This window comes from Orycteropus afer, unplaced genomic scaffold (genome assembly GCF_000298275.1).
Source record: "Orycteropus afer afer isolate SDZICR_OR568_19922 unplaced genomic scaffold, OryAfe1.0 scaffold00037, whole genome shotgun sequence".
NCBI classification, from domain to species: domain Eukaryota; kingdom Metazoa; phylum Chordata; class Mammalia; order Tubulidentata; family Orycteropodidae; genus Orycteropus; species Orycteropus afer.
This window is the reverse complement of record NW_006921624.1, coordinates 1,707,668-1,719,883: the sequence shown is the minus strand read 5'-3', so window position 1 is coordinate 1,719,883 and position 12,216 is coordinate 1,707,668.

Here is a 12,216-nt window from a genome sequence, read left to right as displayed (position 1 = left end):
GTCGAGTCAGACCTGACTCATAGCGACCCCTCCTTGGGTTTCCGAGGCAGTATCACTACGGAAGTAGGATTGCCCAACCTTCCTTCCGAGGAGTGGCTAGTGGGTTTGAACCGCCAGCCGTCTGGTTAGTAGTCAAGTGCCTTAGCCACTATGCTACCAGAGCTCCCAGAGAATAGATTAGGAAGTCTAAAAAGAGAAATTTACTATAGAAATGGGAGCTCTGGTGGCGTAGTGCCTGAGGCAATTGACAGCTAACTGCTCAAGGAGGGGTTGCTATGAGTCGGATGGGACTTGACAACAGTGAGTTTTTTTTTTTTTTTTTTAAACTTGGTTTGTTGTTAGTGGTGGTTAACTAGAATAGGGAACCTAGAGGGAAAAATACACTTGTGTAACAAAAGGGGGTTAAATTTGATTTTGGACATGTGGAATTGGTTTTGAAATGTCTGTGCAACACATATAGCATAGCCTACCTGTGTAGTCTCATAACAACCTTTACATACTGTATTGTAGCAATCCCTATACGATATTGTAATTGCTTGTTTGTCTTTTTTTTCTACCATTGTCACTCTGTCAAAGATAAAGAGTATCTCATTCCTCCCCATAATCCTATACTTAGTGCCTGACACATATCTAGCATTTAGTGCTGAATAGAAGAGAATTGTAAGACAAATATAAACTGGGGAGAAAAGACAGGGCTAGCACATGATCCCTATACATTTGAAGGTTATAACCATGTGAGCTAATGAGATAGCCCAAGAAAAGTGGAAGAAAACACAAGAGGGACAAGGATGGAATTTAAAGAATGGTCAAAAGAAAAGGAGTGTAAAAGATGACTCAGAAAAGGTAGCCAGAGGTAGAAAATGGAAGCAAAAAAAAAAAAAAAATTTCAGAATTTGGAAATGGCAAGCATTTTCATTTCTGTAGGTAGAAGCAAAATGAGAAGTGAAAAGACTTCTTTTGGTTTTTGAAATTTTGTCATTTCTGGTTTTTGAAAGATGGTTCATTGAAGCTTGGTAAGAGTTAGAGAAGCCAGCTATTTGAGAGAGTATGTTCAGTGAGAGTAGGGAGTCACCTTGTAGTCATAATAGGTGGAGGCAGTTAATACAACTACTTTAAGAGGAATATGTCTCAAGCTAGTGCTGGGCACTAGCACATTTTGTTTATCTCAAGCATGCCAAGATCAGTTACAAGTATCACTCACACCTCTTTTATCAAGCCAGGTAGGTCACTTATTGGGAGATGATTTTTTGCTCAACTAATTGCACGTTAAGAAGTCCTTGCCTCCAAAAGTTCACTGCTTGTGTTACTACTCAGAGCAAGGTTAGTCACTAGAAATAATGCAAATACTCAGTAGTGCTCTGTCCAAAAAAAAAAAAAGTTAGTTTTTGAAAAGTAAACATTGATTGTCTAGTGCTTTTGAAGAACTATCAAAAGAGCCTTTGTGATAGCTAGTTTTCCATTTCTTTCTCCTTTAGCTGGATCTGGAGTGTTTAAGAGGCAATTGAAAATGAAACTAAATCTACATTTGGCAAGACTGGGGTGTGTTTTATTGCTGTAGTCTTTGCAGACATGCATAGTTGAGTATAAGATTGTTACATGGCACACAATAGTAAATTTGAACAAACGTTTATAAAGAGTATTGGCAACAAGGGAGTAATTTTCAATCAAAATTTCTAAAAATCAGCAAGGAGTTTTTATAAGTTAAAATATAGCATAACTGATAGATTGAGGAATCTGCATAAACCAAACAAAATTACCTATCATCTTTAGTGACTTGACTTTATTAAAAGAGGTGCAAAAAAGAAACATCCCTGAAATTGTACCAACCAATGTGACCCTGTTGGTAACTGGACATGTTACATGGATCTAGACTCATCATTTCTGTAAAAGACGGAAACAACCTGGGAGTATGTACCAAGTACCAGGACATTCATAAGTGTATTTCTTAAAATGGGATAAAGAACATTACTCTTATCTTACAGAATTGTTAGGATGATCAAATGAGGCTGCAGTCTTTTAAGGAGGCCAAGTACCACATCTTTCTTCTACAGAGCCACTGGTGGGTTGGAATGGCCAACGTTTTGGTTGGCAGCTGAGTGCTTTAATTGCTGTGCTACCAGGGCACCTTAAATGAGGTAAAATGTATCCTTACTACTCTACAAAACACTATACAAAGGTGAGGCATTTTTATTCAAAGTATTCCCTGGCATTTGGTTAGATGTAAATAAATTAGAACATGTAATTAAGAAGTCTTTTGTTTTTGCCCTAATAATATGTTGCATAACTCAAGTTACTTGTATCATTTAATATTTGTTAAATTTTTAGATTGGAAGTTAGTTTTTTTTTTTTTAAAGCTCTAACTATTGACACTTAACAATGCTCTATTGTTAAATGCTTTACATGTATATGTTGTTGTGTGCCGTTGAGTTGATTCCAACTCATAGTGACCCTATAGGACAGAATAGTACTGCCCCGTAGGGTTTCCAAGGCTATAAATCTTTCTCATCGTTCTCCCATGGAGTGGCTAGGGAGTTCAAACTGCCAAACTTTTGGATAGCAGCCGAATGAATGCCTTAACCACTGTGCCACCAGAAATTCTGTTATGTATATGTATGGTCCTTAAGGTTCTCTGGTGGTATAGTGGTTAAGGCACTTGGTTGCTAATCACAGGGTTGGTGATTTGAACCCACCAGCTCCTCTGAGAAAGAAAGAAAGAAGGGGCAGTTGCCTTTCATAAAGATTGGTCGTTACATGCCGTCGAGTGAGACTCGACTCATAGCAACCCCTCCTTGGGTTTCTGAGGCAGTATCACTATGGAAGTAGATTGCCCTGTCTTCCTTCCGAGAAGTGGCTGGTGGGTTTGAACTGCCAGCCTTCTGGTTAGCAGTCAAGTACCTTAGGCACTGTGCTACCAGAGAAACCCAATGGGGGTTGGTGTGAGTCCGAATCTACTCACTGGCAGTGAGTTTGGTTTTTTGGTGACATAGTGCCTAAGGCATTTGACTGCTAACCAGAAAGTTGGTGCTTCAAACCCACCAGCCGCTCCTTGGAAGGAAGGTTGGGCAGTCTACTTTCATAGAGATACTGCTTCAGAAACCCAAGGAGGGGTTGCTATGAGTCAGATCGATTCGACGGCACTGAGTTTGTTTTTTTTTTTTTTTTTGGTTTAGTAATTCTTAAAATAGCTCTATAAGGTAAGGTAGATACTATTTTTATTTTCAGTTATGGAAACTGAGGCTCATTGTGACCAAGCCCAGCAAAACCGTGTTCTAACTCAGTTTTTTTCTTAACTTCTGATTGTGTGCTTCACCATTACAAATATAATTACTGTACCTATTATAAGTCTATAAAAGCTGTTCTTAGTTTTTCATTAGGTGGCTCTGCTCCTTTCCATTGTTATTTACCATTTATCTTCCTTAATAACTATTTGAGCACCTATAATATGCTAGGCATTGTTTCAAGTACTAGGGATACAATAGTTAGTGAAACATAAAAATCTCTACCCTCATGGGCCTTCAACCTGCCTTCAACTTACATGATAACTGATGAATGACTAAAATATAAAGTATGTCAAATAGTGATAGATGCTGTGGAGAAACGTAGGAAGAGGGTTGTCAGTGCAGGGTGTTTTGGAGAGGTCATTTGTACTGTATTATCTATGTTGTTGTTCTTATGTGCCATTGAGTCGTCTCTGACTCAGTGACCTTAAATACAACGGAACAAAACACTGCCCAATGCTGTGCCAGCCTCACAATCTCTTCTATACCTGAGCCCATCACTGCAGCCACCTTGTCAATCCATCTTGTTAAGGGCCTTCTCCTCTTTTGTTGACCCTCCACTTCACCAAGCATGACATCCTTCTCCCAAGAATGTTCCCTTCTGACATCATGACCCAGTAGGTGAGATGAACTCTGGCCATTCTCCCTTCCGAGGAGCATTCTGGCTGCACTTCTTCCAGGACAGATTTGTTAGTTCTTTTAGCAATTCACAGTATTTTCAGCATTCTTTGCCAACACCACAACTCAAAAGTATAAACTCTTCTTCAGTCTTCCTTTTTCATTGTCCAGCTCTCAATGTGCTCAATGCGTTTTGAGGCTTGAAAATACCATGGCTTGGGTTAGGCGCATCTTAGTCTTCAAGGAGATATCTTTGCTCTTCAGCACTTGAGAGAGGTCTTTTGCTACAGATTTGTCCAGTGTACTACATCTTTTGATGTATTGATTGCTGCTTCCGTTGGTGTTGATTGTAGAACCAAATAATACAAAGTCTTTGATTTCAGTCTTTTCTCCATCTGCCCTGATGCTGCTTATTGGTCCAGTTGTGAGGATTTTTGTTTTCTTTATACTGAGGTGTAATCCATACTGCAAGTTGTAGTCTTTAATATTCATCAGTAAGTACTCCAAGTCATCCTCATTTTCTGCAAGCAAAGTTGTGTTATCTGCATATCTCAGGTTGTTCATGAGCCTTCCTCCAATCCTGATGCCGTGTTCTTCTTCATATAGTCCAGCTTCTCTGATTATTTGCTTGGCATACAGCTTGAATAAGTGTGGAGAAAGGATACAACCCTGATGCACTCCCTTCTTGATTTTAAACCATGCAGTGTCCCCTATTTCTGTTCGAATGACAGCCTCCTGGTCTATGTACAAGTTCCTCATGAGTACAATTAAGTGTTCTGGAATTCCCATTCTTCTTAATGTTATCCATAATTTGTTATGATACACAATATTGAATGTCTTTGCGTAGTCAATGAAACACAAGTAAACATCTTTCTGTTATTCTTTGCTTTGAGCAAAGATCCATTTGATATCAGCTATGATATCCCTCGCTCCATGTCCCCTTCTGAATCTAGCTTGGATTTCTGGAAGTTCTCTGTTGATATGCTGCTGCAACCATTTTTTAATTATCTTCAGTGAGATTTTACTTGTGTGTGATATCAATGATACTGTTTGATAATTTCCACATTCTGTGGGATCACCTTTCTTTGGAATGGGTACAAATATGCATCTCTTCCAGTCAGCTGGCCAAATCTCTTGGTATAGACAAGAAAATGCCTCCAGTATGGCATCCATTTGTTGACACATCTCAGTGGATATTCTGTCAATTCCTGGAGTATTGTGTTTCACCAGTCCCTTCAGTGCAGCTTCGACTTTGTCCTTCAATACCGTTGGCCCTTGATCCATATTCCACCTCCTGAAATAGATGATCATTGACCAACTCTTTTTTGTGCAGTGACTCTGGGTATTCTTTCCACCTTCTGATAACTTCCTGCATGATTCAGCATATTGCCCATGGAATTGTCAGTATTGCAGCTTGAGGCTTAAATTTTTTCCTCAGTTCTTTCAGCTTGAGAAATGCCTAGCATGTTCTCCCCTTTTGGTTTTCTAACTCCAGGTCTTTGCGTATTTCATTATAATAATTGACTTTGTCTTCTCGAGCTGCTGTTTGAAATCTTCTGTTCAACTCTTTTATCCTGTTGATTCTTCCATTTGCTTTAGCTACTCTCCATTCAAGGGCAAGTTTCAGAGTCTCTTCTGACATCCATTTTGTTCTTTTCTTTCTTGTCTTTTTAATGACCTTTTGCTTTCTTCATGGAGGATGTTCTTGATGTCATCCCACAATTCCTCTAAGTTTTCAGTCATTTGTGTTCAGTGCATCAAATCTGTTCTTTAGATGGTCTCTAAATTCAAGAGGGATATAATCACAGTTATATTTTGGCTCTTGTGGACTTCTTTTAATTGTGTTTAACTTCAACTTGAACTTTCATATGAGCAGTTTATGGTCTTTTCCACAGTCAGCTCCTGGCCTTGTTTTGGCTGAAGATACTGAGTTTCTCCTTCACCTCTTGCCACAGATGTAGTCAGTCTGATTCCTGTGTACTCCATCTGGCGAAGTCCATGTGTATAGTTGCTGCTTGTATTGTTGAGAAAAGTTATTTGCAAGGAATAAGTAGTTGTTGTTAGGTGCCATCGAGTCATCTCTGACTCATAGTGACCTCATGTACAGCAGAATGAAACACTGCCCGGTCCTGTGGCAGCCCCGTGATCCTTGCTATATCTCAGCCCATCGTTGTGGCCACTGTGTTGTTAGTTCATGTCTTTGAGGCCCTTTCCTTCTTCATTGTCCCTCTGTTTTGCCAAGCATGATACTCTTCTCCAAGGAATGGTCCCTTCTTACAGCATGACTAAAGTAGGTGAGACGAAGTTTGGCCATTCTTGCTTCCAAGAACCATTTCCGCTGCACTTCTTCCAGGATGGATTTGTTAGTTCTTTTAACAGTCCATGGTACTTTCAGCATTCTTCACCAACACCTCAACTCAAAAGCATTGACTCTTCTTTGGTCTTCCTTTTTTTTTGTCCAGCTCTCATGAGGCGATTGAAGATACCATGGCTTGTGTCAAGTGCACCTTAGACTTCACGGAAACATCTTTGCTCTTCAGCACTTGAAAGAGGTCCTTTGCAGCAGATTTGCCCCATGCTGTACAATGTCTGATATCTTGACTGCTGCTTCCATTGGTGTTGATTGTAGAATCATGTAATACAAAGTCTTGGACAACTTCAATTTTTTTTTTTTTTTTTTTTCCATTTATCATGATGCTGCTTATTGGTCCCGTTACGAGGATTTTTGTTTTCTTTATATTGTGGTGTAATCCAGACTGCAGACTGTAGTCTTTCAATCTTCATCAGTAAGTATTTTGAGTCATCCTCACTTTCAGCAAGCAAAATTGTGTGCAGTAACACAGGTTGTTAACGAGTCTTCCTCCAGTCCTGATGCCACGTTCTTCTTCATATAGTCTAGCTTTTCTGATTATTTATTCAGCATAGAGATTGAATTAAGTATGGTGAAAGGATACAACCCTGACGCATTCCCTTCCTGACTTTGAACCATGCAGTGTCCCTTTGTTCTGTTCGAACAACAGCCTTCCTGGTCTATGTACAAGTTCCTCATGAGCACAATTAAGTGTTCTGGAATTGTCATTTTTATCAGTGATATCCATAATTTGTTATGATCCACCCAGTTGAATGCGTTTGCATAGTCAATAAAACACAAGTAAACATCTTTCTGGTATTCGTTGCTTTTGAGCCAAGATCTGTCTGACATCAGCAATGATATCCCTCAGTCCACACCCTCTTCTGAATCCAGCTTGCATTTCTGGAAGTTCTCTGTCAATATTCTGCTGCAACCATTTTTGAATTATCTTCACTTAAGATTTTACTTGAGTGCAATATTAATGATATTGTTCAATAATTTCCACATTCTGTGGGATCACCTTTCTTTGGAATGGGCACAAATATGGATCTTTTCCAGTTGGTTGGCCAGGTAGCTGTCTTCCAAATCTCCTGGCAGAGCCTAGTGAGTGCCTCTAGAGCGGCATCCGTTTGTTGAACCATCTCAGTGGATATCTTGTCAGTTCTGGAGCCTTGTTTTTCGCCACTTGCCTTAATGCAGCTTTGACTTCTTCCTTCAGTACCATTGGTTCTTGATCATATGCTACCTCCTGAAATGGATGAACATCAACCAGTTCTTTGTGGTATAGTGACTCTGTGTATTCCTTCTATCTTCTTTTGTCGTTTCCTGCATCATTCAGTATATTGCCCATAGAATCTTTCAGTATTGCAACTCAAGGCTTAAATTTCTTCTTTAGTTTTTTCAGCTTGAGGAATGCCAAGTGTGTTCTTCCCTTTTGACTTTCCAGCTCCATATCTTTGCACATTTCATTATAATTGACTTTGTCTTTTTGATTCTGTTTGAAATCTTCTGTTTAGCTCTTTTATCTTGACATTTCTTCCGTTTGCTTTAGCTACTCTCCATTCAAGGGAAAGTTTCAGGGTCTTTTCTGACATCCATATCGGTCTTGTCTTTTCTTGTGTTTTTAATAACCTTTTGCTTTCTTCATGGAGGATATTCTTTTTTTTTTTTTTTAAATTGTGATTTGGGTGAAGATTTACAGAGCAAATTCACTTTCCATACAGCAGTTCACATATACTTTGTCTCATGTCATTGACCACAGTTTACCACCATGCAGCAGCTCCCCTCTCACTTCCTCCCCATAGTTACCTCTTCCCAGTGTCCATCCCTCCATACATTCCTGCCCCCTGAGCTGTCTCTCTGTGCATAAGCAGCCCTTCTTTCTCCCATGATTGTTCTCTATGGAAGATATTCTTGATGTCATCCCACAGTTCCTCTGGTGTTTGATCATTGGTGTTCAGTGCATCAAATCTGTTCTTTAGATGGTCTCTAAATTAAAGAGGGATATAATCAAGGTCATATTTTGGCTCTCATCGACTTGTTTTAATTGTCTTCAACTTCAACTTGAACTTGCAAATGAGCAGTTGATGGTCAGTTCCACAGTCAGCTCCTGGCCTTGTTTTGGCTGACTCTACTGAGCTGCTCCATTGCCTCTTGCCATAGATGTAGTCATTCTGATTCCTGTGTACTCTGTTTGGAGAAGTCCACGTATATAGCTGCCGTTTGTGTTGTTGCAAAAAGATACTTGCAAATCTCCAGCGTTATTCTATCTCCAAGGCCAAATTTTCCAACTAGCAGTGATTCTTCTTTGTTTCCAGCTTTAGCATTCCAGTCATTAGTGATAATCAGCACATCTTGATTGCATGTTTGGTCAATTTCAGGCTGCAGAAATTGGTAAAAATCTTCAGTTTCTACCTGTATGGCTTTGGTAGTTGGTGCATAAATTTGAGTAATAGTAGTAGTAACTGGCTTTCCTGCAAGCCTGTGGATGTTATTCTATCATTGACAGCACTGTACTTCAGGATAGATCTTTAAACATTCTTTGTGATGATCAATGCCATGTCGTTCCTCTTTAATTTGTCTTTCTGGCATAGAAGATCATATGGTTAACTGATTCAAAATGGCCCAAAATAGTCAATTTCAGCTTGCTGATGCCTAGGATGGGAGCTCTGGTAGCATAATGGCTAAGGCACTTGACTGCTAACCAGAAGGCTGGTGGTTCAAACCCACTAGCCACTCCTCGGAAGGAAGATGGGGCAATCTACTTCTGTAGTGATACTGCCTCGGAAACCCAAGGAGGGGTCGCTATGAGTCAGGTCTGACTTGACGGCACATAACAACAACAACAACAACAACAACAATGCCTAGGATATTGATATTTACACATTCCATTTCATTTTTGACAACTTCCAATTTTCCTAGATTCATACTTAGTACATTCCATGTTCTGATTATCAATGGATGTTTGCAGCTGTTAGTTCTCATATTGAATCATGCCACATCAGCAAATGGCAGCAAATGGAGGCCCCATAGCATGAAGGTAGGTTCTACTCTGATGAGGCAGCTCTTTCCTGTCATATTTTGAGTGTCTTCTGACCTGAGGAGTTCATCTTCCGGCCTATATTGGACAGTGTTTATAGCTATTCATAAAGTTTTCCTGTGATATATCAGACTGTGTTTCACTATTATTCATGAAGTTTTCACTGGCCAGTTCTTTGAGAAGTGGATGCCTCTTCTTGCGAGTCTAGAAGCTCCACCAAAACCAGTCCACCATGGGCACCCCTGCTTTCACAGACTCCATCCTCACAGCAACATGCAAGCCACCACAGTGTGACAAACTGACAGACAAGTTCATCTCCCTTATCTGTTCCAACTACTCCACTCACTTCCTGGGCTTCCCCTTACCTGTTCCTGCCAGCCCTGTCTGTTTCTGCTTCCTGCCGCCTTGGAGGCTATCCCCCGCCTACCTTACCTGTTCCGGCCTCTGGCCCTGTCTGCTGCTGTTCTCTGCTGCCTTGGAGGCTGTTCCCCACCCTCCTTACCTGTTCTGGCCGCTGGCCCTGTGTGCTCCTGCTCCCTGCCGCCTTGGGAGCTGTCCCCTGCCCTGCTTACCTATTCCGGCCACTGGAATAAGTTAATGGTCTTGCAAGATTCTGTCATGCGATCTCCAATGTCATTTCTATTACCAAGACCATATTTTCCAACTATCGATGATTCTTCCTTGCTTCCAGCTTTTGCATTCCAATCACCAGTGTTAATGAGCAGATCTTGATTGCATGTTCATTCGATTTCAGATTGCAGAAGTTGGTAAAAAATCTTCAATTTCCTCATCTTTGGCTTTGGTGGTCAGTGCTTAAATTTGAATAATAGTAATATTAACTGGTTTTCCTCATAGATGTATGGATATTATCACATCACTGACAGAGTTGTACTTCAGAATAGATCTTGAAACACTGTGATGATGAATGCCACACCATTCCTCTTGAGTTTGTCATTCCCAGCATAGTAAATTATATGGTTGTCTGATTCAAAATGGCCAGTCCATTTTAGCTCACTAATACCTAGGATGGGGGAGCTCTGGTAGCTTAGTGCCTAAGGCACTTGACTGCTAACCAGAAGGCTAGCGGTTCAAACCCATCAGCTACTCCTCGGAAGGAAGATGGGGCAATCTACTTGCATAGTGATACTGCCTTGGAAAACCAAGGAGGGGTCACTGTGAGTTGGGTCCGACTCGATGGCACATAACAACAACAATACCTAGGATATCAATCTTTGTGCATTCCATTTCATTTTGACAACTTCTAATTTTCCTAGGCTCATACTCATACATTTCATGTTCTGATTATTATTGGATGGTTTGCAGCTGTTTGCTCTCGTATTGAGTTGTGCCACATCAGCAAATGGAGGTCCCGAAAGCTTTTACTGTGTCCACATAATTAAGGTGGGCTCTGTTCTGAGAAGGCAGCTCTTTCCTAGTCATATTTTGAGTGCCTTCTGACCTGAAGGGCGCAACTTCTGGCACTATATTGGACAGTGTTTCACTGCTATTCATAAGGTTTTCACTGGCCAATTCTTTGAGAAGTGGATGGTGTCATTCTTCTTCTGAGTCTTAGTGTGGAAGCGCCACTGAAACCTGCCCTCTATGGGTAACCTTGTTGGCATTTGAAACACTGGTGGCTTAGCCTCCAGCCTTACAGCAACACACAAGCCACCACAGGACAACCCGCTTCCTATCCTGCCCTACCTGTGCTGACCCTCCAAAAGCTGGCTGCTGCCGCTTCCCAGCTTACCCTCCTCTTCCGGCCCTCCAAAAGCTGGCTTTAACTGCTGTTCCATTATCTATAGAAATTAGAATTAGAGGCTAAAGGATGAAGAATTAGAGCAAGGGGCTTCTTTTGGTGACTAATATGTATATATAGATTGAAAACAAATGAAAATTAGTCCAGGTAGTCTTAAGACAGAGGCTACAAGTATTCTAAGGGTTTTTCCCGGATTGCACTGAGTTCTGGGGCCCTTCTGAGGACAGAAGAAGGGTGGTCTTATCCAGAGCACTCAGCTCTCATGGTCTCCCTCTTCCTTTCAGTGTATGGAGCCAAAAAAGGGAAGTCTTCAACAATAATTGTCTGGTTTTTCCTGTGCTACTTAGTTAAATCTCAGTCCCATTGAGTGATTCAGTTACTTTCAGTTGCCAAAACAAGCAGTAAAGTATCTCAGAAAACATATTTTCCTATCATCTAATCAAAAAAAGAAGAGGTAGAACTTGGAGCTTGCCACATCTTCTCAGTTACATTGTATACCCACTCACTTATTGGCAGTTAGGTTCCATAGTTAGGTCCAGGTCGTTTTGTGTGAAAATCGGTGACACATGAAAATGAAGAATCCATTTTTCCAATTTTTTTTAATTTAGAAAATATGATCTTAGAAATAATAACAGCTAAGACTTACTGATGTGTTCATTACTATGATGAGTTGAGTTATGGATTGTTGCTCCTTGGAGAAGAAGGCTTGGAGGGGATAGAGCTACATAAAGCCCAGACTCTGATTGGAAGACCCATGGCTTTCTTAAGGTACTGCATCAAAGCTTTCCTTGAGGAACCATCTCCAGGGCTCTACTCCCACCCCTACAAACCTTGAGTTCACCATCCAGGAGCTCTACCCTCTGGGCCTGGCAAGTCACTGAGGGGGGTTCCTGTGAGGGTGCTAGGAGCCTGGCCATGTACCTGGCCCCACCGAGGCAGAGGCTTCTGGCCTAGTTGAGCTCACTTTGGGATATCATTAAACTTGTGTACATTTCTTCCACATATCCTCTCCAGTGCCTTTTCCTTTCCACCCCACAGCAGTTTTGAGCTGCAGGGCCTCAGACTGCACAGGAGCTGGGAACCCAGAGCAGGTGCCCAGTGGCTCGGTTGCTACCTGCATGTTTGTGCACGGCAGCACACATGGCAGCTGGACATGGAGCCTCCCCCCCCC